The 20,685-nt window shown below is 46.5% G+C and overlaps 2 pseudogenes across 2 annotated transcripts in view; both read left to right on the top strand.

The window, feature by feature from the left end:
* Positions 1 to 4,467: 4,467 nt before the first annotated feature.
* LOC146838975 (uncharacterized) overlaps positions 4,468 to 20,685 on the top strand; it is a 111,935-nt pseudogene continuing 95,717 nt past the window's right edge. The window contains exon 1 of the transcript XR_014960743.1: positions 4,468 to 4,509. The product of XR_014960743.1 is annotated as an uncharacterized LOC146838975 (transcript). The remainder of the gene's footprint in view (positions 4,510 to 20,685) is intronic.
* LOC146838976 (uncharacterized) overlaps positions 4,471 to 20,685 on the top strand; it is a 33,400-nt pseudogene continuing 17,185 nt past the window's right edge. Inside the window, exon 1 of the transcript XR_014960748.1 lies at positions 4,471 to 4,509. The product of XR_014960748.1 is annotated as an uncharacterized LOC146838976 (transcript). The remainder of the gene's footprint in view (positions 4,510 to 20,685) is intronic.

Genomic DNA, 20,685 nt, shown 5'->3' on the forward strand with positions numbered 1-20,685 from the left:
GCCCCTTGGAAGATGGGGTCCCTCAGCAATTGCTCACTGTGCCCATGCCTTACTTAACAAGCCCGACGGAGCGTGGCGCGCGCGCTTGGGGGCGGAGGAGCGCATTCCAGGAGGGGGAGCGGACCCTTTGAAGTGCTCCCAAAAGGCTGATTGCATGGCGGCACGATGCGCGTGATTGTGCGCGTGCTAGCCATGCAATCCGCTTTTTGGGAGCACTTGTCAAACCCGCTCTCTATAGTCTCGCTTTGCAATCGCTTACGCGATAGCAAGGTCGAGACCTAAAAAGGAGGGCAGATTGATCGTTTTTACGCTCACCTGTGGGGAATCTAGTTGTTGCAAATAGGTCCAAGTGAGGACACAGGCAAGAAGAATCTCTGATCTCAGGCGGCAAATGGGGGTCAAGAATGTTGACAAGAACAAAGTCTGCTGGGTAAATATGCAAAAAAGGAAGAAAAGAAGAGAAAATGGAAACTCAAGCTGAATGAAGACTGAGACAAAAGGTGAAGGATCAGGGGTCACATGGAGGTAGGAAGGGTATTTTGGCTTAAAGAATAGCATTTTCCCATGGAAGGGATTCATTGCGTGTTGCCATAACGAGCACACGACAGGGCTCCCAGACAGCACACTTTTTGGGCTTTAAAGATTTTTACCATCTGGAGCACGTATTCGATGATATGGGCCCACCACTGACTAGGAAACTCTAGATGCAATGGCGTTTCAACACATTACCCCTCAGGGCACACACGGTTTCGTGGGCACTATCAAATCACACAGCCCATTGTCCTAGCTGCGCATACCCCCATGAAACGGACTCACACGTCATATTCTTTTGCCCTGCATACCATAAACCTAGGAATCATTGGCTTTGTCCCCTTCTTAGAAACATGGGCTTCAGACAGCATGCCCCTGCCTTTAGAATATTGAAATCAGATCTCTCCGCCCCAATCGTATTTGCGGTCGCAAAATTCTTATCTTCAATGTGGTTTATTCGTATGCATTGTCTCAAGTTCTCCCCATTGAATGATTTAGCATGATGATTTTAGTCCAACTGTTTTATGTTCCATTATTTGTATTTTCTCTGCATATTTTATTCTGTACATTTATTCTTGTACTTGTATTCTTTTATGGTCCTGGTGACCGAAATAAAGATAATTGATGATGATTCATTTAGTCCCTTGTCCTGAGATTTAAGGACAAAAATCCAGTACACTTCTCGCTTTTTGCGGACATTGTTGCTGTCAGAGCCCCTTTGTTGGCGGATCTTTTCTAAGATCGTCCAACGCAGGTCAGTCTCAGAGTGTCCCATAGCAGTCCAATGATCTACTAAGGGGGATCCATGTCTGGTTCGTCTAATGTTGGACTTATGCTCACCTATTCGAATCCTTACCTCTCTGGCAGTCTCGCCTACATAAGTGAGGGGGCAGGGGCACTGGATGGCATAAATGCAGTTGGATGTCCTGCAGTTGGTCATGACCTTCATCTTGACGTTATAGTCATTGATACAGATGTTGTTGCCGACTATAGCATGAGGGCATGCATGGCACGTACCACATCGGTGGTTACCATTGATAGGAACTGTCCCCTCAATAGATTTTTGTATCCAGCCTCTTGTTTCAGGTTGTTTAGCTTTAACTATCCAGTTTCTCAAGTTTTTGTTCCTGTGGAATGCAAAATGGGGCCTGGAGATGTGAGTTGTTTCTGGCTCTAGGTTTAACAGATGCCATTGTGAATTCACAATTTGTCTGATTTTATTGTTCATCACAGAGTGTTTTGTGACGCAGACTAATTTATCCGACTGGTTCCGTGTCTTAGGTAGAAACATGGAATCGCGGTTATAGAAACGGGCTCTCTTGCAAGCATTCCTTACCATCCTACGGGGATAGCCCCTTTGGATGAATTTTTCTTTCATGGTTTCAGCATGAAGCAGATAGTCATTGATGGTAGTGCAATTTCTACGCAAACGGAGGAATTGACTAAAAGGTATTCCATCCTTTTGACTCCTCGGGTGGAAACTGTCGAAGTGGAGGAGTGTGTTCCTGGCTGTAGGTTTGGTATAGAGGGAAAAACAAAGTTTGGATTCCCGATGTTCAACCCAAACGTCGAGGAATTCTAATTTGGTAGTACTCGTGTGAGCAGTGAATCTGATGTTGACACCAGCTAAGTTGATCCATCTGATATATTCATCAAGGGACAATTGGTCACCAGTCCAAATGAAGAAAATGTCTATGTACCGTGACCAGTGGCGTACATTTTCGAAAAAAAGGGGCTATTTCGTTGTAGATGTTACAGTGCTCGAAATGTTCCATATACAGACAGGCAACACTGGGGGCACAGGCCGCCCCCATGCCCCTGGACCTGTTGGTAGTAGCATCCGTCGTATTCAAAAAAGCTTTCTTCCAAGACTATTGCCAAACATCGAGTCAAGAATCTGCCATTATGTAAAGTTGGATCTTTTTCGATGATATTGGTCACAACACGGCATGCTTCTGTTTGGGGAATGTTGGAATATAAGGATTCAACATCCAGGGTGACTAAGATTTCCTGTAGAGGGTTATATTGCAAGCCCTCTAATTTCGAGATAAAATGACCAGTGTCCTTTACATACGAGTCTAAGGATTCCACCATGGGTTGTAGAAATTTATCGATATATTTCGATAATGGTTCCGTGGCGGAGCCAATTTATGAGTAGATGTATGAGTTTTGTTTTTAAGGTGTGATATGATACCGGTATAAGTTTGTGTGTCTGTATGTGCGTGATTGTGATTGGGACCTTTCTGTCATTATTACTTGTATTGTGGCTTACGATATTGTGTGTGCTACAAATTATTGAGGATTTTATTCACCTTTTGAATCCCCTTGTCTAAAATTGATTAAAATAAAAAATAAAAATATAAACAAATTTTTCTTTGACTATGCACTGAAATTTCCTTGCTCTATATAGGTCTTGTTTAAGTGTCAGTATATTTATGATATGATACATTGTACATTAAGAAAAGAATAGGTAGAGTACCTTCCTTTCTTTGTTGATTTTCTTTCCCCTGTGTCTCTACCTTCATCCTTTTGCAGGGGTTCCCCTTGTTATATTGGGATGAACCGACCACAGTACGTGGCCATTCCTAGGAAGTTGCGCACCTCTGATACCGTGGTGGGGGCCGGTGCCTGCTTGATGGCTTGAGACTTGCGAGGGTCTACCTGAACACCTTCTTGGTTAAACACATAACCAAAGAATTCGATTAAATTCTGGAAGAAAGAGCATTTACGGAGGGTAACTCCATGGTCAGAATGCCGCTCGAAGGTGACTGTGATGTTCTTCGGTAGTGGTTGAATGAATTAAAATATCATTGCTTACATTCATCACATCTTGCAAGCCAGACTGGGTTTCTCTAATTGCCCCCTGGAATACCTCTGCTGCTGAGGAAATTCCCACGTTTAGTCGCTTGTACCAGTGTAGCCCTAGGCGTGTCGAGAAGGAGGTTATATAGCAGCTCTCCTCTTCCAACATCAGTTGGTGGTACCCTGCGTTGAGGTATAGCTTAGAGAACTACCTTGAGCCATTAAGGTCAGCAATGATATCGTCCATCGTGGGTGTTATGTCACTCTCCCGCTTGATGTCTTGATTGGGGAGGCGCTTGTCTATACACAGCCACACTTGCTGGTTGCTTCAGCTTTTCGGAGATCACCATGGGGGACACCCACGGTGTTGGTCCAAGACTTTCTCAATCACGGCTTGTGATTTTAGCTTGCAGAGTTCTTGCTCAACCAGGGGTCTTTGGTGGAAGGGTATGCCGGTGCCGAAGAGCTACCAGCTTTATGGACTTATCGATGTGCAGCTTGATGGGAGGAGCTTTTAGACACCTGAGGCCGATGAAGGAAGTGCCTCAAATCTCATCAGTTTGGAAGGCTTTTACTATGTGCGAAAAAACACTAGGCCCAAGTCCTCTGCGGTGAAGCTTATTACAAAGGTATTGGCTTCCCTATTGACGATGTGAAAGGTGTTTGTGACTTCCTGGCCGTCTGCTTTTATTTGAATGGTCATCTTCTCTTTGAGCGGCAATGGTGTCCCTGTACTTGAACTGCCTGACCCTTAAAAACATTCACGTCTGTGACAACTGAAATCCCAGGTCTTTACGGGTATAAAGGCTTGTTTCTTTGAAATGTATTCGCTGCTGGAGCCTGGAGGCGGCGATTCCGTTAGTGGCCACCAGAGAGCGCTCCTCGCCTGCTGATGAAACCCACTAAGCAGCACATTGCATGAAAGGTGAGAAGGGTTTCCTCTTCCGGGTCAGCGGCGGCAGAGACAGCACCAGCAGCGGTGGTGATATCACTTCCGGCCTCCTGGTGTGTTCAGTCTGCTGCAGAGGAGGAAGTACCCCTGTCTGGTGGGCAGTTACCTTCATCTCCAGACCCTCACAGCCCCCACCCCCCGACCCCAGATCTGCTCCTTCCCCCCCCCACCCCCGCCCCAGGGTAGGGGAGAGCCTGGACATGTCTGCACAGGTTTCTGCTCAGGTAGGAGATTGTCAGCCCCTTCTGCTGTGTTTGTAGAAATAGACTGAATAATCCTGGAGGGAATCTCTGCAGGAGCCGGGCTGAGCTGGGCTCTTCTATCCGGGGGGGGGGGGGGGCTGGGGGTCTCTCCATCCGCCCTGGGGGTGTTTGTGGGCATCATTTGTGTTAAAGAGGGGATCTGTGCACTACATAGCATTTTACTGCACTGTGAGGAGTCTGCATCTGTGCACTGCATCTTACTGCACTGTGAGGAGTCTGCATCTGTGCACACTGCACTTCTCCTTCCTGCAATATAAGGAAACAGTCCACCCAGCACAGCATCTTACTGCACCTACGAATCTATGTACACTGCACTTCATTTTACTGCACTGTTAGGAATCTGTGCAAACTGCACTGCATCTTACTGCACTGAGGAATCTGTGTACTCTGCACTTCTTCTTACTGCACTGTGAGGAATCTGTGCACACTGCACCTTACTGCACTACGAGGAATCTGTGTACACTGGATTGCTGTCTACTGCACTATGATAAATCTGCATTGCACTGCATCTTACTATACAGTGAGAAGTCTGTGCCACTGCACTGCCGTTTCCTGCACTGTGAGGTATCTATGCACGCTGCACTGGATCTTATTGCACTGTGAGGAATCTGTACACACCCTGTGCTCTGCTCTCGCTGTTAATTTGTTGACTTGGCTACCCCTGCCCCTATGTTCAAAGCATGTCCCCCAGGCAGTTGACCTCAAGGCTACCCGTGCTGCCCAGCGCCCCTTTTCTCCCTTTGTCCAGTTTCCATCTCTCAGACTAGGCAGAAGCTTCAATCATTGCAATAGTTTCCTGTGCCTTAGGTTGGCTTATGGCATTATCCGCTACAGATGTTGTGTACCTGCTGCAGGGATTGTGTGTGTGTGCACAGACTTTGGGTGTGCCATGAAGGAGGCCCGTCAAGCAGTGGAAGGTATGTGTCTGTGTTTTTAATGTATCTCTGTAAGGGTGTGTGTGTGTGTAGGTTGGATGTGTGTGCATGTGGACAGGGCAGGGTTGTCTTTGCAGGCTGTGTGTGTGCCTGTATGAGGCATGTCTGCAGTGTGTCTATTTGCAGGGTTCCTGTCTTAGCAGATATTGGTGGGGCTGTCAGTCACTCTTCCTGGCCTCTCTTCTCTGTACAGAGACCTTTAGGATCACTGGCTGAAAAGTAGGTCTGTGCTGTGCAGAATAGTCTGGTACTACTCGGCACATAGCAGACGTCTGAGCAACGTCACGTGAAGTTCTAGTTCTTCCCCATAGTTTGACGAATTAGCCAAGTCTGAGTGAGACTTCGGCCTAACCTCCAAATGTGTGAGTGCCCGAAGCACCCAGGGTTGCTGCACTCTCTCATCATGCGTTAAAGAGGATTGTACTATGATATAGGAGCCTATGTGGAGGGGTCCAAGAGACTCTTAAAGTCATTCTGCTCTGCTTCTCGCTTCATCAGGAAGGGGAGAACAAGATGAGTGAGCAGAAAAAGAGAAGAGAAGTATGAGCGATACAGAGAGAAAAACACAAAGGGTAAAGTAAATTGTAGTTCTCATCCAAAATAAAAAATAAATAGGTTTGAAGGGGAGGGAGCCAGAGTTCAAAAAGAAGAGCAGACAAAATTGAATTAACATTATTTATAAAAGTTTAAATATATGTTGTGAGCTAAAACTGAGATTTAAGTGCCATGTGAATGTGATTCTTCAAGAGTTATAGGTGTCATTTGCTGTTGAGTGGTACCAATACTTGAACCAACTTTAGTGCTATGAATCAGGGATTTAATTCCAGTCACCAAACAGTGTAAATACACCAACTGGAGGGATCCATGTATTTTCCTGCGGGGTACAAATTTCAACTCTAGTGAGAGAGCTAAGGGGTCCCTGGTTCCAACTGTCGTCCTGTACAAGTGAGTTAATGCTCAGACTGCACGGATCTGTTACCTTTGCATCACAAGTACCGATACTAAATACATTCCTAATAAAAATTTAATTAAAAGGTACTCCACCAGTTTTGCACCCAAGACCCCCTCAAGCTGTCCCAACTCTAGACATGTTTTACTATTAAAAAAGAACTATAAATGTGTCTTATGTCCAGCTAATATTTAGGTAGTAAGTGGAACAAGTGGATTTCTTTAAATGGCAAGCTGATTCCTGTATCAATCTGCCCTTAAAATAAGCAGATTTTAAAAATAATTCCACACCCCGTAAGGGATATTTACAGACCTATACGGTACACTGGTTATCACTCACAGTAAGAGGGTGTTTAGAGTTTAAGAACGCTGTGCTCTCTGCCCTGATGTTTGCTCACACTTTTTGTGGACACTTTCTGGGTGGTTTGCAGCCTTCTGGTGAGCTGTTTGATTATTTCTGCATAGAGAGAGTTCTCGTTGTCCAGACTACTGGTGATCAGTGCATGGATGACGGGCTTCTGGTGTTGCTTGGGAGTCATTTTAAGATTTTCTTCAGCATTTTCAGCAGTGACAACGTTGGCCTGGGCGGACATGTCCAGGCTTTTGTCGATAATGATCCCTAGGTTACTGGTGTGCAAGCTGGGGGTGGGAGTAGGTCCTAGAGTGGCTGGCCATCAGGTGGAGTCCCATGAGCAGGTGTTGTTTTCAAAGATGAACACATCTGTCTTCTCACTGTTGAGTTTGAAACAGTTGGATTTCATCCATGTCATGCAGGCGGTAAACGTGTTCCTTGTGTTGTGGATTTTATTCAGAGAGGGCAGTATTAGTTGCATGTCGTCAGTGTAGAAGAGGATGGTGATGTATTAGCTATGGATGACGTTGGCCAGTGGGGTTATGCAAGTTTTGAAGAGGGTTCGGCTGAGAGATGAACCTTGAGGTGCTCCGCAGATGAGATTTCTGGTTTCCAAGGACTATGATGTCAGGTTGACTGTCTGAGTTCTTTTTGTCAGGAAGAAGCAGATCTATCAAAAAATACAGGCCCTTTAATCACAATCTCGTTAAGGTGTCCGATGAGGATGAGATGTAATCCAAGTGAAATGCCGCCGGGAGGTCCAATAGGATAAGGGCCCCACTCTCGGCTCTGTCTATGATCATGTGTATAGCATAGGTGGGTGCGATGAGTGTTGTTTCCATGCTGTGGTTGGGACCGAATCCAGACTTGGTGGACTTGAGGAGCTGGTTGTTGAGGAGGTAGTTGGTCAGACACCTGTTGATGGTTTTCTCTTGGGCTTTGGCCGTGCATGGTAGGAGGGAGGCCGATCAGTAGTTGTAGAGTTTGGTGATGTCCATGGAGGGTTTATTCAGCAGGGCTGTACTAGCTGCCTGTTTCAAGGCACCTGGGAAGAGGACTGCATTGATGGACTCATTCAGGATGGGAGTGAGGACTTCACTGATAGGGTTTAGGCCTTTTTAGGTCTCGCGCCTAGCGATGCAGTGTTTAGCACTGCTCATGCAGGCGAGAGTCCTTTTGTGGAGGGTTCCAAAATGGACCCTGGAATTGCACACACTCGTGCGTGTGCGATTCCTTTTGGTCCACGCTATTGTCGTTTGCGGTCGTCTTTTTCAGAAAGACAGCACGCAATAGGCCAAAGGTGGTCGCGCTGCTCCGCCCATGGCCTATTGGTGTCTGTTACCCGCACACCGACATCTGTTTTCAATTATCGTGCCCAGACACAGGCGCGATAATTGAAAACAGATCGCTCGCTGTGTCGCGCGTGCGCGCACCACTAGTTCTGCTTGTTCTTCTTCTCAGAGTTGTTATGCTGGTTTTCTTCGTTATCACATATTAGAGCACCTTAAAATATCAGAGTTCTGGGTGAGCTGTACAAAACCTCTCGTGTTTGACTTAATAGACTATAATGTTTCTCCAGTAAACCGCATGTCGCGCGCACATGGCATTTGAGTGGCCTCTTCGTTCAATAATGGCATTGTGGTGGGGAAGGGGTCTCTACGTTCATGTAAAAAAACAATTACTTGTACTAAATGCCGGGATATAACCTGGTGTACTACGGTAGAAATCATCTGCATGTTAAAGAAATACTTTCAGATATGTACATGATTTTTTGTATTATTTACATGAGAACTATTTTCTGAGCTCGGCTCGTGTACGGTATTTAAGAGCCAGGTCAGAGGTCAGGCACTTATCTCGGCTTTCCCATAATAAATGGAAAACTCAGTTTCATTGGATGTTAAATACCCCGCAGTGCTGCCGATTTCGACTGCACCAGGCCACCGACCTGGTCTAGCTGACTGTCATCAATGGGTTCAACACTGAAGCAGCCACCAAGGCGCGTCCTGGATCCCGAGTTAGCGACTCTACAAATTTCCGCACCATCCTCTTAGCCTCAACTTTCCCTGATATTCGTAATCAGCGGCATCAGCAGGGAATGCCCGGACCGATACAAACTATCCCGGCCAACCCAAGTTCACTGGCTAGTTCCTGAACGACTTACCACAGGTCATTCGCCACCCACAGTCTGACTGACTGTCTGTTCCAAACCACAAGGCGGCCGCCAGCTACCTGATGACAGATGGGACAGTGTTTACACACTGAAGAGGCACGTGCGGACTCCACAGCAAATGAACAACTCGTAATTCTATGTAGTGCGCTAGGATTGGCTGAGTTGCCCCCAATACTGCAATCCTGGGTCACCTTACACATCAGAGGTCCCTCCCTCTACCAGGCTACCCCCATAATATGTTCAGCCGTGGGATTGGCTCCCGTGCGAACTGGAAGTACTGATTATGGACAAATGTCATCCGTACAAAAGAGGAATAACGGACCCTGAACAGACTGAATTCTCAGACGATCCGCGTGAGTAGCGTACAGGTGGTCATTTTTAATGAGGTGCAGACTTGGGCAAGGATGCTTTGTATAGAATAGAGCGAAAGGCTCGTGAAGAGATTAGTGATGTGCCAATGCAGTGACCGAGAGTGCATGTTGTCTAGAATTGGGGGAGGGGCGCTTTATATCAAGACCGCTGAATATCATCGAGAAGCGAAAAGGGCGCTGTTGGAACTAGGACCTAATTTTTATAAGTGTATGTTCATTGCAAGTTAATTAGTCATGCAGGGCTGTTGAATGTTATACATTACTGCAACTTCAACAGAAGGAATACAATCAGTGCAATTGCATAAAATCTGACTGCTCAGAATATGCCTGCATTCATTTAACAAGCATTTGCAATGCAATAGGTCTCGCATTTGCGAGAGTTTAAGCTATTTGCATTGTAAATGACAATGCCTTTTATCTATGTAAATAAAAGGCAATGACATTTACAATGCCAATAGCTCAAACTTGCGTAAATGCGAGACCTATTGCATTGCAAATGCTTGTGTTCTCATGCTGTCTACTCTATGGTTTAATTATTAGCCTGTTTAACAAACTGCCAGAAGCATTTAAGCTCTGCATGGATACAATGCCCTTAAGCTAACTGGGCTAAAGGTCATAAGTACATATATAAGTAGATTTTCAGGACATTGTCATTTTCTTTGAGAAACGAAACCATTCATTTTTCAATGGCATAAATATCATCATTCAGGGCCTCGTTAGCACGCGCGGGAAACGTGAGTGATGTGAGAGCTGAAATTCCCTGTTATTGTGTGGAAAATGCCACATCAGGGTAATATCGCTAGAACGCAGTGAGGACATTCTGAGCAGTAACTGCAGGAAATATTGATTGAAGGTAGAGAGAATCAGGGTCGTGCAGGGCCAGAAAATAGGGACGGGGAATTCATAAAACTAGCCCTATTTGCCAAATAGGTAATGAAAAGGTGGCCCACCTTTGTAAATTGACCAACTTTGAACTTTTCTGTAGGTGGTCTCTCAGGGCAGACACACGTTTAATAATGTTATGGAAATGCAGCAGTGACATTCTCTATGTACTTTTCCTATTAAAAAGATGAAAATATTTCCGCATCCATGGTCTTCTACCCACAACGTGCTATTGGTCCATCAATGTTGCCTTCAATTTCATAATAGCATCCACATTGCACCTTCCTTATTCCCTCAGCCTTGTCCCCATGCTCTCCTCTCTACTAGGTGCACATTTTCACCTCTACTGTCCCCCTCAGCACTTTAGGCAAACTACTCCATTTATTCTGGATTTGGAAATAAATGTTATCCCGAGGTCACACACATTATTTTGAAGCAGATGGACTAACTCGCCAAGGTGTTCTATACTTTCCCAACCTTGTAATCATGATTTGGAACATCTGTAAGGTTGAGACTCATTTCTACTGAATGTCACGTAACTGTCATCATAACATATGCTGGAATCTACATATGTACTGGTGTGGACCTAAGATCCTTCCCATTGACTACTCAGTCCCTGCAAATTTCAGGTGAAGCAAAGCTCAAAGACGTTTCCAGTTGTCCCAGAACTTGTTCCTTGGATCCTCCCAAAAACATTAGGTCTTCCCAAAAAATAAGTCACTTGTGTGACATGTGCAGTGGTTGTGTGCACGGTGTTGGACACCAACAAGGTGCTCATTGAGCTTGTCTCATCTGACACTACAAGCAAGTCCACTGCTTAATTGGCCATGCTCCTTAGACCATTTTTAGGATTCCGTGCACAGACGTATAAACCTGTTTGTTTTTAGGTTGAGCCTGGGCAGCGCATGCGCTGCTCTTCGAGGCTTGCTGTATTAGAGTATGGACTTGAAGCTCCGCCCACTCTCCGCCCATATTTTTCATTGGCTTGTGTCACTGTCCTTTGTAAATGCTGGCTTCTGATTCGTTAATAGGCTTATTAGTCCTTCCTTAGTACCGCCTTGTCTTCATATGTAACCTCCCATGAGGACTGGCGCTTTTACTGTTGTTACGCGGTCTGTGAGCACTATTTTCTTTAATGAGTTTCTCCTTCTGCAGGCACGACATGCTTTCCTGCAATATTTAGCACGCTATGCACACTTTCACTTTCTAAGTTGCCCGGGACAATGGCGGTCGCTTCTTTGAAATGAAATAGGTCTTGAATTTACAAGAGTTTGAACTATTGGCATTGTAAATGACAATGCCTTTTATTTATGTATTAATTATCAAAACAGATAAATAAAAGGCATTGTCATTTACAATGCCTATAGCTTAAACTCTTGCAAATGCGAGACCTATTGCATTGAAAATGCTTGTTTAAAGTGTGGCAGGGTGGGTCTAATGGGGATCCGGAGTGGATGGCCTTCATGGTTGTGGCAGCCTCATTTGTGGTGATGGCGTTCAACATAGCCAAGGTCCATTCTTTGGCTGAGATTGGAAGACTGGCTGCAAGGTTGATGGGGTCAGGTGGAGGGTTGAAGTTGTCGTATATGGATGTGATCTTGTTCCAAAAGAGTTTAGAGATTGATGCAGGGGTCTTGTAATGGGGGTATGCTGCTGGTGGTGGCTGCGGGCACCATGAATTCTCTGATGATGGTGAAGATTTCTTTGCTGTTGTTATTGTTGGCTTGGATGCGGTTGGCATGGGGTGTCCATTTGGCATTTCAGACTAGCTGTTGGAAGCATCTTAGGGCAAATTTGAAGACTTCCTTGTTTGCAGTGTCTTGGCTCTTTCACCACTTGCTTTCCGGTTGCTTACAGTGCTGCATCGCCATCCTGAGTTCTTCAGTGTGCCAGTTGACTTGTGTCTGTGATCTTGAATAGTTTTGCTGTGCTTGAGGGGGTCCAGGGTGTCGGTGCAGGTGGTGATCCATTCATTGAAGTTCTTGATGTCTTCCGTTATGCTGCTGGTAAACTTGAGGGGTCCAGCGTGTCGGTGCAGGTGTTGATCCATTCATTGCAGTTCTTGATGTCTTCCGTTAGGTGCTGCTGTGCTTGAGGGGGTCCAGGGTGTCAGTGCTGGTGGTGATCCATTCATCGCAGTTATTGATGTCTTCCGATAGGTGCTGCTGTGCTCGAGGGGGGCCAGGGTGTTGATGCAGGTGGTGATCCATTCATTGCAGTTCTTGATGTCTTCCGTTAGGTGCTGCTGTGCTTGAGGGGGTCCAGGGTGTCGGTGCAGGTGGTGATTTATTCATTGCAGTTCTTGAGGAGGAGTGTGGCTCAATGGTTAGAGCGGCAGACCCTGAAGCAGAGTTCTGGCCAGGGACCAGGGTTTGATTCCCGCCTCGGCGGGGCTCGGGCTCAATTTCCTCGGACCTGTCTATTCTCGCCTCGGTGCCTATTCTAATCACGGGCCCCACGCTGCAACTCTGGGCAATAGCTTGCTTAGCCTCCACACTGGCCCCAACAGCGCTAAGGATGCCTGGCTTCACCCTGGGGGTGCCCAGGAGTGGACACTTCACAGGGAAATCCAGGAGGGGTTCCACAGCGGTATGAGTATCAGCGCCAGGAAACCGCAAAAAGGCGACACCGCAAGGTGTCCGTCTGGTGACAGTGCGCTCTATAAGTACCTTGACATTTACATTTACATTTGATGTCTTCCGTTAGGTGCTGCTGTGCTTGATAGGGTCCAGGGTGTTGGTGCAGGTGGTGATCCATTCATTGCAGTTCTTGATGTCTTCCGTTAGGTGCTTCTGTGCTTGAGGGGGTCCTTGGTGTCGGTGCATTTGGTGATCCATTCATTGAAGTTCTTGATGTCTTCCTTTAGGTTGCTGCTGTGCTTGGGGGGTCCAGGGTGTGGGTGCAGGTGGTGATCCATTCATTGTAGGTTCTTGATGTCTTCTGTTAGGTGCTGCTGTGTTTGAGGGGGTCCAGGGTGTTGGTGCAGGTGGTGATCCATTCATTGAAGTCCTTGATGTCTTCCGTTTGGTTGCTGCTGTGCTTGGGGGGTCCAGGGTGTGGGTGCAGGTGGTGATCCATTCATTGTAGGTTCTTGATGTCTTCTGTTAGGTGCTGCTGTGCTTGAGGGGGTCCCGGGTGTCGGTGCAGGTGGTGATCCATTCAATGAAGTTCTTGATGTCTTCCATTAAGCTGCTGGTATGCTTGAGAGGGTCCAGGGTGTCGGTGTAGTGGTGATCCATTCATTGCAGTTCTTGATGTCTTCCGTTAGGTTGCTGGTATACTTGAGGGGGTCCAGGGTGTTGGTGTAGGTAGTCATCCATTCATTGAAGTTCTTGATGTCTTCCATTAAGCTGCTGGTTTACTTGAGAGGGTCGAGGGTGTCGGTGCATGTGGTGATCCATTCATTGCAGTTCTTGATGTCTTCCGTTAGGCTGCTGGTATGCTTGAAGGGGTCCAGGGTGTCAGTGCTGGTGGTGATCCATTCATTGAAGTTCTTGGTGTCTTCAGTTAGGCTGCTGGTATGCTTGAGGGGGTCCAGGGTGTTGGTGCAGGTGCTGATCCATTCATTGCACTTCTTTTTGTTTTCTATTAGGTGCTGCTGTGCTTGAGGGGGTCCAGGGTGACGGTGCAGGTGGTGATCTATTCATTGCAGTTCTTGATGTCTTTCGTTAGGTGCTGCTGTGCTTGAGGGGGTCCAGGGTGTTGCTGCAGGTGGTGGTCCGTTCATTGCAGTTCTTGATGTCTTCCTTTAGGTTGCTGCTGTGCTTGAGGGGGTCCCCGGTGTCGGTCCAGGTGGTGATCCATTCATTGTAGGTTCTTGATGTCTTGCGTTGGGTGCTGCTGTGTTTGAGGGGGTCCAGGGTGTTGGAGCAGGTGGTGAGCCATTAATTGAAGTTCTTGATGTCTTCCGTTAGGTTGCTGCTGAGCTTGGGGGATCCAGGGTGTCGGTGCAGGTGGTGATCCATTCATTGAAGTTCTTGATGTCTTCCGTTTGGTTGCTGCTGTGCTTGAGGGGGACCATGGTGTTGCTGCATGTGGTGGTCCATTCATTGTAGTTCTTGATGTCTTCCGTTAGGTTGCTGGTATACTTGAGGGGGTCCAGGGTGTAGGGGGAGGTGGTGATCCATTCTTTGACGTTCTTGATGTCTTCCGTTAGGTTGCTGCTGTGCTTGAGGGGGTGTCGGTGCAGGTGGTGATCCATTCATTGAAGTTCTTGATGTCTTCCATTAAGCTGCTGGTATACTTGAGAGGGTCCAGAGTGCCGGTGTAGTGGTGATCCATTCATTACAGTTCTTGATGTCTTCCGTTAGGTTGCTGGTATACTTGAGGGGGTCCAGGGTGTTGGTGCAGGTGGTGATCCATTCATTGAAGTTCTTGATGTCTTCCATTAAGCTGCTGGTATACTTGGGAGGGTCCAGGGTGTCGGTGCAGGTGGTGATCCGTTCATTGCAGTTCTTGATGTCTTCCGTTAGGTTGCTGCTGCGCTTGAGGGGGTCCAGGGTGTTGGTGCAGGTGGTGATCCATTAATTGAAGTTCCTGAAGTCTTCTGTTAGTTTGCTGCTGTGCTTGGGTGGTCCAGGGTGTCGGTGCAGGTGGTGATCCATTCATTGAAGTTCTTGATGTCTTCCATTAGGCTGCTGGTATGCTTGAGGGGGTCCAAGGTGTTGGTGCAGGTGGTGATCCATTCATTGCAGTTCTTGATGTCTTCCGTTAGGTTGCTGCGGTGCTTGAGGGGGTCCAGGGTGTCAGTGCAGGTGGTGATCCATTAATTGAAGTTCCTGAAGTCTTCTGTTAGTTTGCTGCTGTGCTTGGGGGTCCAGGGTGTCGGTGCAGATGGTGATCCATTCATTGAAGTTCTTGATGTCTTCCGTTTGGTTGCTGCTGTGCTTGAGGGGGACCAGGGTGTTGCTGCAGGTGGTGGTCCATTCATTGTAGTTCTTGATGTCTTCCGTTAGGTTGCTGGTATACTTGAGGGGGTCCAGGGTGTAGGGGGAGGTGGTGATCCATTCATTGACGTTCTTGATGTCTTCCGTTAGGTTGCTGCTGTGCTTGAGGGGGTCCCGGGTGTCGGTGCAGGTGGTGATCCATTCATTGAAGTTCTTGATGTCTTCCATTAAGCTGCTGGTATACTTGAGAGGGTCCAGAGTGCCGGTGTAGTGGTGATCCATTCATTACAGTTCTTGATGTCTTCCGTTAGGTTGCTGGTATACTTGAGGGGGTCCAGGGTGTTGGTGCAGGTGGTGATCCATTCATTGAAGTTCTTGATGTCTTCCATTAAGCTGCTGGTATACTTGGGAGGGTCCAGGGTGTCGGTGCAGGTGGTGATCCGTTCATTGCAGTTCTTGATGTCTTCCGTTAGGTTGCTGCGGTGCTTGAGGGGGTCCAGGGTGTCAGTGCAGGTGGTGATCCATTAATTGAAGTTCCTGAAGTCTTCTGTTAGTTTGCTGCTGTGCTTGGGGGGTCCAGGGTGTCGGTGCAGATGGTGATCCATTCATTGAAGTTCTTGATGTCTTCCGTTTGGTTGCTGCTGTGCTTGAGGGGGACCAGGGTGTTGCTGCAGGTGGTGAGCCATTCATTGTAGTTCCTGATGTCTTCCGTTAGGCTGCTGCTGTGCTTGAGGGGGTCCAGGGTGTCGGTGCAGGTGGTGATCCATTCATTGAAGTTCTTGATGTCTTCCTTTAGGTTGCTGGTATACTTGAGGGGGTCCAGGGTGTTGGTGCAGGTGGTGATCCATTCATTGAAGTTCTTGATGTCTTCCATTAAGCTGCTGGTATACTTGGGAGGGTCCAGGGTGTCGGTGCAGGTGGTGATCCGTTCATTGCAGTTCTTGATGTCTTCCGTTAGGTTGCTGCGGTGCTTGAGGGGGTCCAGGGTGTCAGTGCAGGTGGTGATCCATTAATTGAAGTTCCTGAAGTCTTCTGTTAGTTTGCTGCTGTGCTTGGGGGGTCCAGGGTGTCGGTGCAGATGGTGATCCATTCATTGAAGTTCTTGATGTCTTCCGTTTGGTTGCTGCTGTGCTTGAGGGGGTCCAGGGTGTCGGTGCAGGTGGTGATCCATTCATTACAGTTCTTCATGTCTTCCGTTAGGTTGCTCCTGTGCTTGAGGGGGTCCAGGATGTTAGTGCAGGTGGTGATTCATTCATTGAAGTTCTTGATGTCTTCCGTTAGGCTGCTGGTATGCTTGGGGCAATGTGTGTAGGGGGCAGAAGCCCAGTCCTTCTCTGAGATGTTCTCCCAGCAGCGGCAGGACTTCCCGAGGTGGTGGGTCTCTTGTGGTCCAGGATGGTGATCTTGACCCTCATGAGGGCGTGGTGAGTTCAGGTGATAGTCGTTGGTTTGTTGACCGTGATGTTGCTTAGTGTAAAGAAGATAGCTTCCAGGAAGTGTCCGGCGGTGTGGGTGGGTCTGGTGATATTGCTGAGTAAGGTCAAGGTTCCGAGGACTTTTGAGGACGGCATTTAAGTTGGAGTCATTACGGTCCTCGAGGTGAAAGTCCATGTCTCCACGGAGGATGTAAGTGCTGGAGTCGATGATGATCCCAGATCTAGATTAATTCCGATTTCCAGTCTTTCTGTTACACAGACTGATATCTCTATATTGCCAAAGTCAAGAGAAGCCTTTTCCCATCTTTCTTCTGCATTTTACTTTTGGACTGCTGGCTTTTGGTAAGTCACCTTGTCCTTTTAAAAACCTTAATCCTTTCAGCTACAACCAGTTTGAACCAATGCTCCAACTTCCCAGCTAATGCTGTTCCACCAACGACGAGAAATTCAGATGAACAGAGATAAAACTGAATATATTTAGGAGTCATCAGGACATGAATGGTTGTCAAGCAGAGCCCCCTATATGTGTAGTAGAAATGTTGTGTCACATTTTTGTAGCATGACATTTTCCCAGTGTGTGCTGTAATTTCCCCAGTTTCCCTTTCAGAAACCCTTGTACACATCTTTCTGACTGGACACTTGAGACTCTTGGTGCCATAAAACCCACTCAGATCACTTTGGTGGGTCCTTTTGTTGCTTAAATGTTATTTTTCTGTGGCAAGGAGGGATTTTTTTAATGTTTATAACTTGAAACACAGTAGCAGGGACTCGAACTCAATGAGTAGTCATGCTTATATTTTGCTCCACTTTCCATTTGACTAGTTTTGTTTGAAAACGTTGGAAGAGCTACTGAGTCCTAAAGACTTCTGGAACACCCACGCGCTATCCCCGAGGTTAGCATTGGACAGAGGACTCTCTTAGAGAGAAAATATTCTCATTGTTGGGTTACCACCACCCTCTGATACAGGAACTCTAAAAACAGATAAGACTCCACCTCAGAGCGAGGAATTACAACAGCATTTATTGTAAACACACTCGAGTGGCGAGAACGCGACAGCATGGCTTCGCTCAGAGTTCTCTGCCTGGCACAAGGTCACACAGATATTTATACATCTATCTGCAGATACAAAGGGCACAACACCTTTGCAAAGTTACATGTAAGCATCGAACATTCCTATGAGCATACCGTTAGTCACATTCATCTGTTATCACAAGGCACATATTGGATAGTGCAGGAAGAGAGCTGAGTACATAATCATGAGCAAATTACTAATTGTCTGGTTTACTTATAGACTTGCACGAGGCTATTTGTTGCTCGAAAAACATCCTGTGTGGTTGAAGACCTTGAGCACAGACTTGTGTTTCTTGTGATCAACAAAGGAAAGGGGATTTGAGCAAACAGCATGTAGGAGCAAGAAATGACAGAATGGCTACACAATGTGGGACCTAGGTCAAATTAGCTGATGTTCACAATGTAGGTATAGGTCAACAACTCAATGTTATATGAGACCTCAGCTCGTGCAACTAAACATAATAAATGTCTTGGCTTTGTATCTCTCCCCAAGAGGGTATCAGCATCTTCTGTATATTTCTAGCTGCTCCTTTTTGTACTCTTGGTGAAAGTCCAATTCCTATTTAACGTTGTAGCTCTGGTTGAACATTGGCCTTATTGTGTGTTTTACTATGTTGCGCTGTGTCTGATTTCTAACCTGATCCAGCTCATGCTTTGACTGCTTGACCTTACTACTTCAAGAGTCATTTACTCAAAGGAAGCAGCTTGGTTATTCAGTTGAAGTGATGTAGCATTGGTGTCCCTGCTGAACACTGTGCCTGCCAGTAATGCTGCTACATCACCACTGACTGATCACATGACCCCAGGAAAGGCCTCTCAAGCTCCTGTATCTGACAGCTCCGCTGAGAGCACCCAGGTGGAGTGTCCTGGAGAGTGTTTTCAGCTGTTCTGGACAGCACTTCTTCCAGCCCCTGCACCTGACAGCTCCTCCCTGAGAGTACCTGTTTGTAGTGTCCTGCTGGTTTTATTCAGCTGTTCTGGTCGGGATTTGTTCCTGCTCCGGTTCATTGAACTGCCCTTGTATCACTTACAGATTTATTTTCACAAAGATGATCTCTCTGATTCCAGCAGGTCACAGGACCGGTCTTCGTTACCATGCTGTAGCCTCTTGTTTCTTCACGCTTCTTCTGCCGTACTTCACAAAGTATTATTGTAGTTTGTAACTTTTCAAGCCTCCAAGGCTTACTGACTCAGTTATACTTTCATGTGGCCATTTGTGTCAAGAGTTCAACTGCTTTACACACACACTGGTTTCTTGATCATTTACAGAAGTCTCAGCATTTCAACTCTCACCAAATGTCTCAACACCTCAAATGAAACAATAATGGGAATGTTTCTTAGATGGCCATTATTTAAATCGACTCTTGATAGGAAGTCGTCACTGCAGAGACATTATTCCAACTCTAAAAAAGGATACTGTGTCTGTAGGATTTACTACTAGAACTAAAATCTGCCAAACTTCATATTATAAGCTCATATCCAAGCATACACACTGAAGTGTGGTTGATCCTCCTGAGAAAATTAGTGCGTCACAATATTTTATTCCCATTGCTTGTGGTTTATCAAAGAGGTCCTTGCGTTGCTGCATGTGCCATGTGTCAGCAATCCAACGGTTCCTCCTTGAGTCTTGAGCTGTTTCTATTCTTTTGTGGTTGCTGATTTTGTTTTTAGAGCCAGGCCAGTGAGCTGAAGTTTTATCTTCCAGTGCACTTGTGAAAGATACAACAAGGTGCGGCTGCAGGTTTCTTATTTCAAGATTTTAGACATTTGCAGAGATTCTTTCACAAAGACAACTTCAGTCTAATCTAATGACAAAAAGATAAAGTTTGAGTTTTCTATCCAAGCAACCGTAGACGTATCCACAAGTAGGCTTCTGGTCCTGATTCTTAACCAGGGTCAAACAAATCGTTACACCTTGCTTCTCGCTCAGCCATTCATTGGCCATGTTAGACTTGCCATTAATTTCTGCTTATCTCGGGCAACCGGGCACTCCATATCATCCCCACTGGCAAGGTAGCCTGTGCCAACTGGCACAATGGAGAATCTTGTCCTGTTCAGTATACTTCCTCTCAACCATAGTCCTGTTAGCACCTGTATCTCTCAGGGCAATAACTTTAATCCCTTTGGGCCTACCTAACAACACAGACCCCAAGATATTTGGATGGCTGTCCCTAAGAACATCTGTGGCCCCTTCCAAAATGTTGATCGCTGCTAGATTGAGTGCAACAGGGCCCCTTCACCTAAGATCAACACACTTGCTATCACGGTCTTTATTTCACCTGATGGTTTTTCTTCACTGAATGCCCTTCATTTTGACACCTGCAGCAAATGATCCCTTTGAGTTTGGAAGAACATTCCTCTCTTTTCCTTTCGTACTGACTTGGAGCCCAGTACCTTTTTTTCCTGTGTCCTCCCCATGGGAATTGTCCTGGCCCTAACCCTGTGGTGCGGAACCAGTCTGTTGAGACGTCCTGCCTCCCTTTGCCTTAAAGCTGTGCTGCTCTAGTCCTTTGTTAATCCTGGTATCTAATCAATTATCAGTCAAGACTGCAATCTTCTCGGAATCCTTCTCTGATAGATATTGCCTAACTGGCGTAGAGAACTCCTCCTTGAGTCTCTCTTTCACCATTCCCTGGTTAAGTGCATGTTAACCTTTGACCTCCATTCCTCTCACCTTCTTATTTCAGTCACTCAGTACATCGTGAATCCAAGTACCAAGTGGAACGTTGTCCACTCACTTGCTTTCCTCTGAATGTACTGAGCTGGAATCAGCCCAAACCATCTGACCATAGCTCCCTTCATCCGCTCATAGTCCATTTGATCAGCTGCAGCTGTACCTGCACTCTCAAGCAATTTCAAAGCTTACAAACCCAGGGCTCGAAAAATCTCCTCACCCACTCGTATTGTCGAGCAAGATTTATTCAGGACGAGCTATTTTTAGGGACTACTTGCCCTTTCTGGTGAGTTGAAAATCCTCTAGCTCCAATCCAATAAAAATGACTCTTGTTATCTTGCCGCATTTGCTGGCTTTCAGAGACAGAGGTCAAAAGCTAGGTTATCTTATTACATTTATTTTTCTCTCTCT

This window comes from Triturus cristatus, chromosome 4_2 (assembly GCF_964204655.1).
Source record: "Triturus cristatus chromosome 4_2, aTriCri1.1, whole genome shotgun sequence".
Taxonomy (NCBI): domain Eukaryota; kingdom Metazoa; phylum Chordata; class Amphibia; order Caudata; family Salamandridae; genus Triturus; species Triturus cristatus.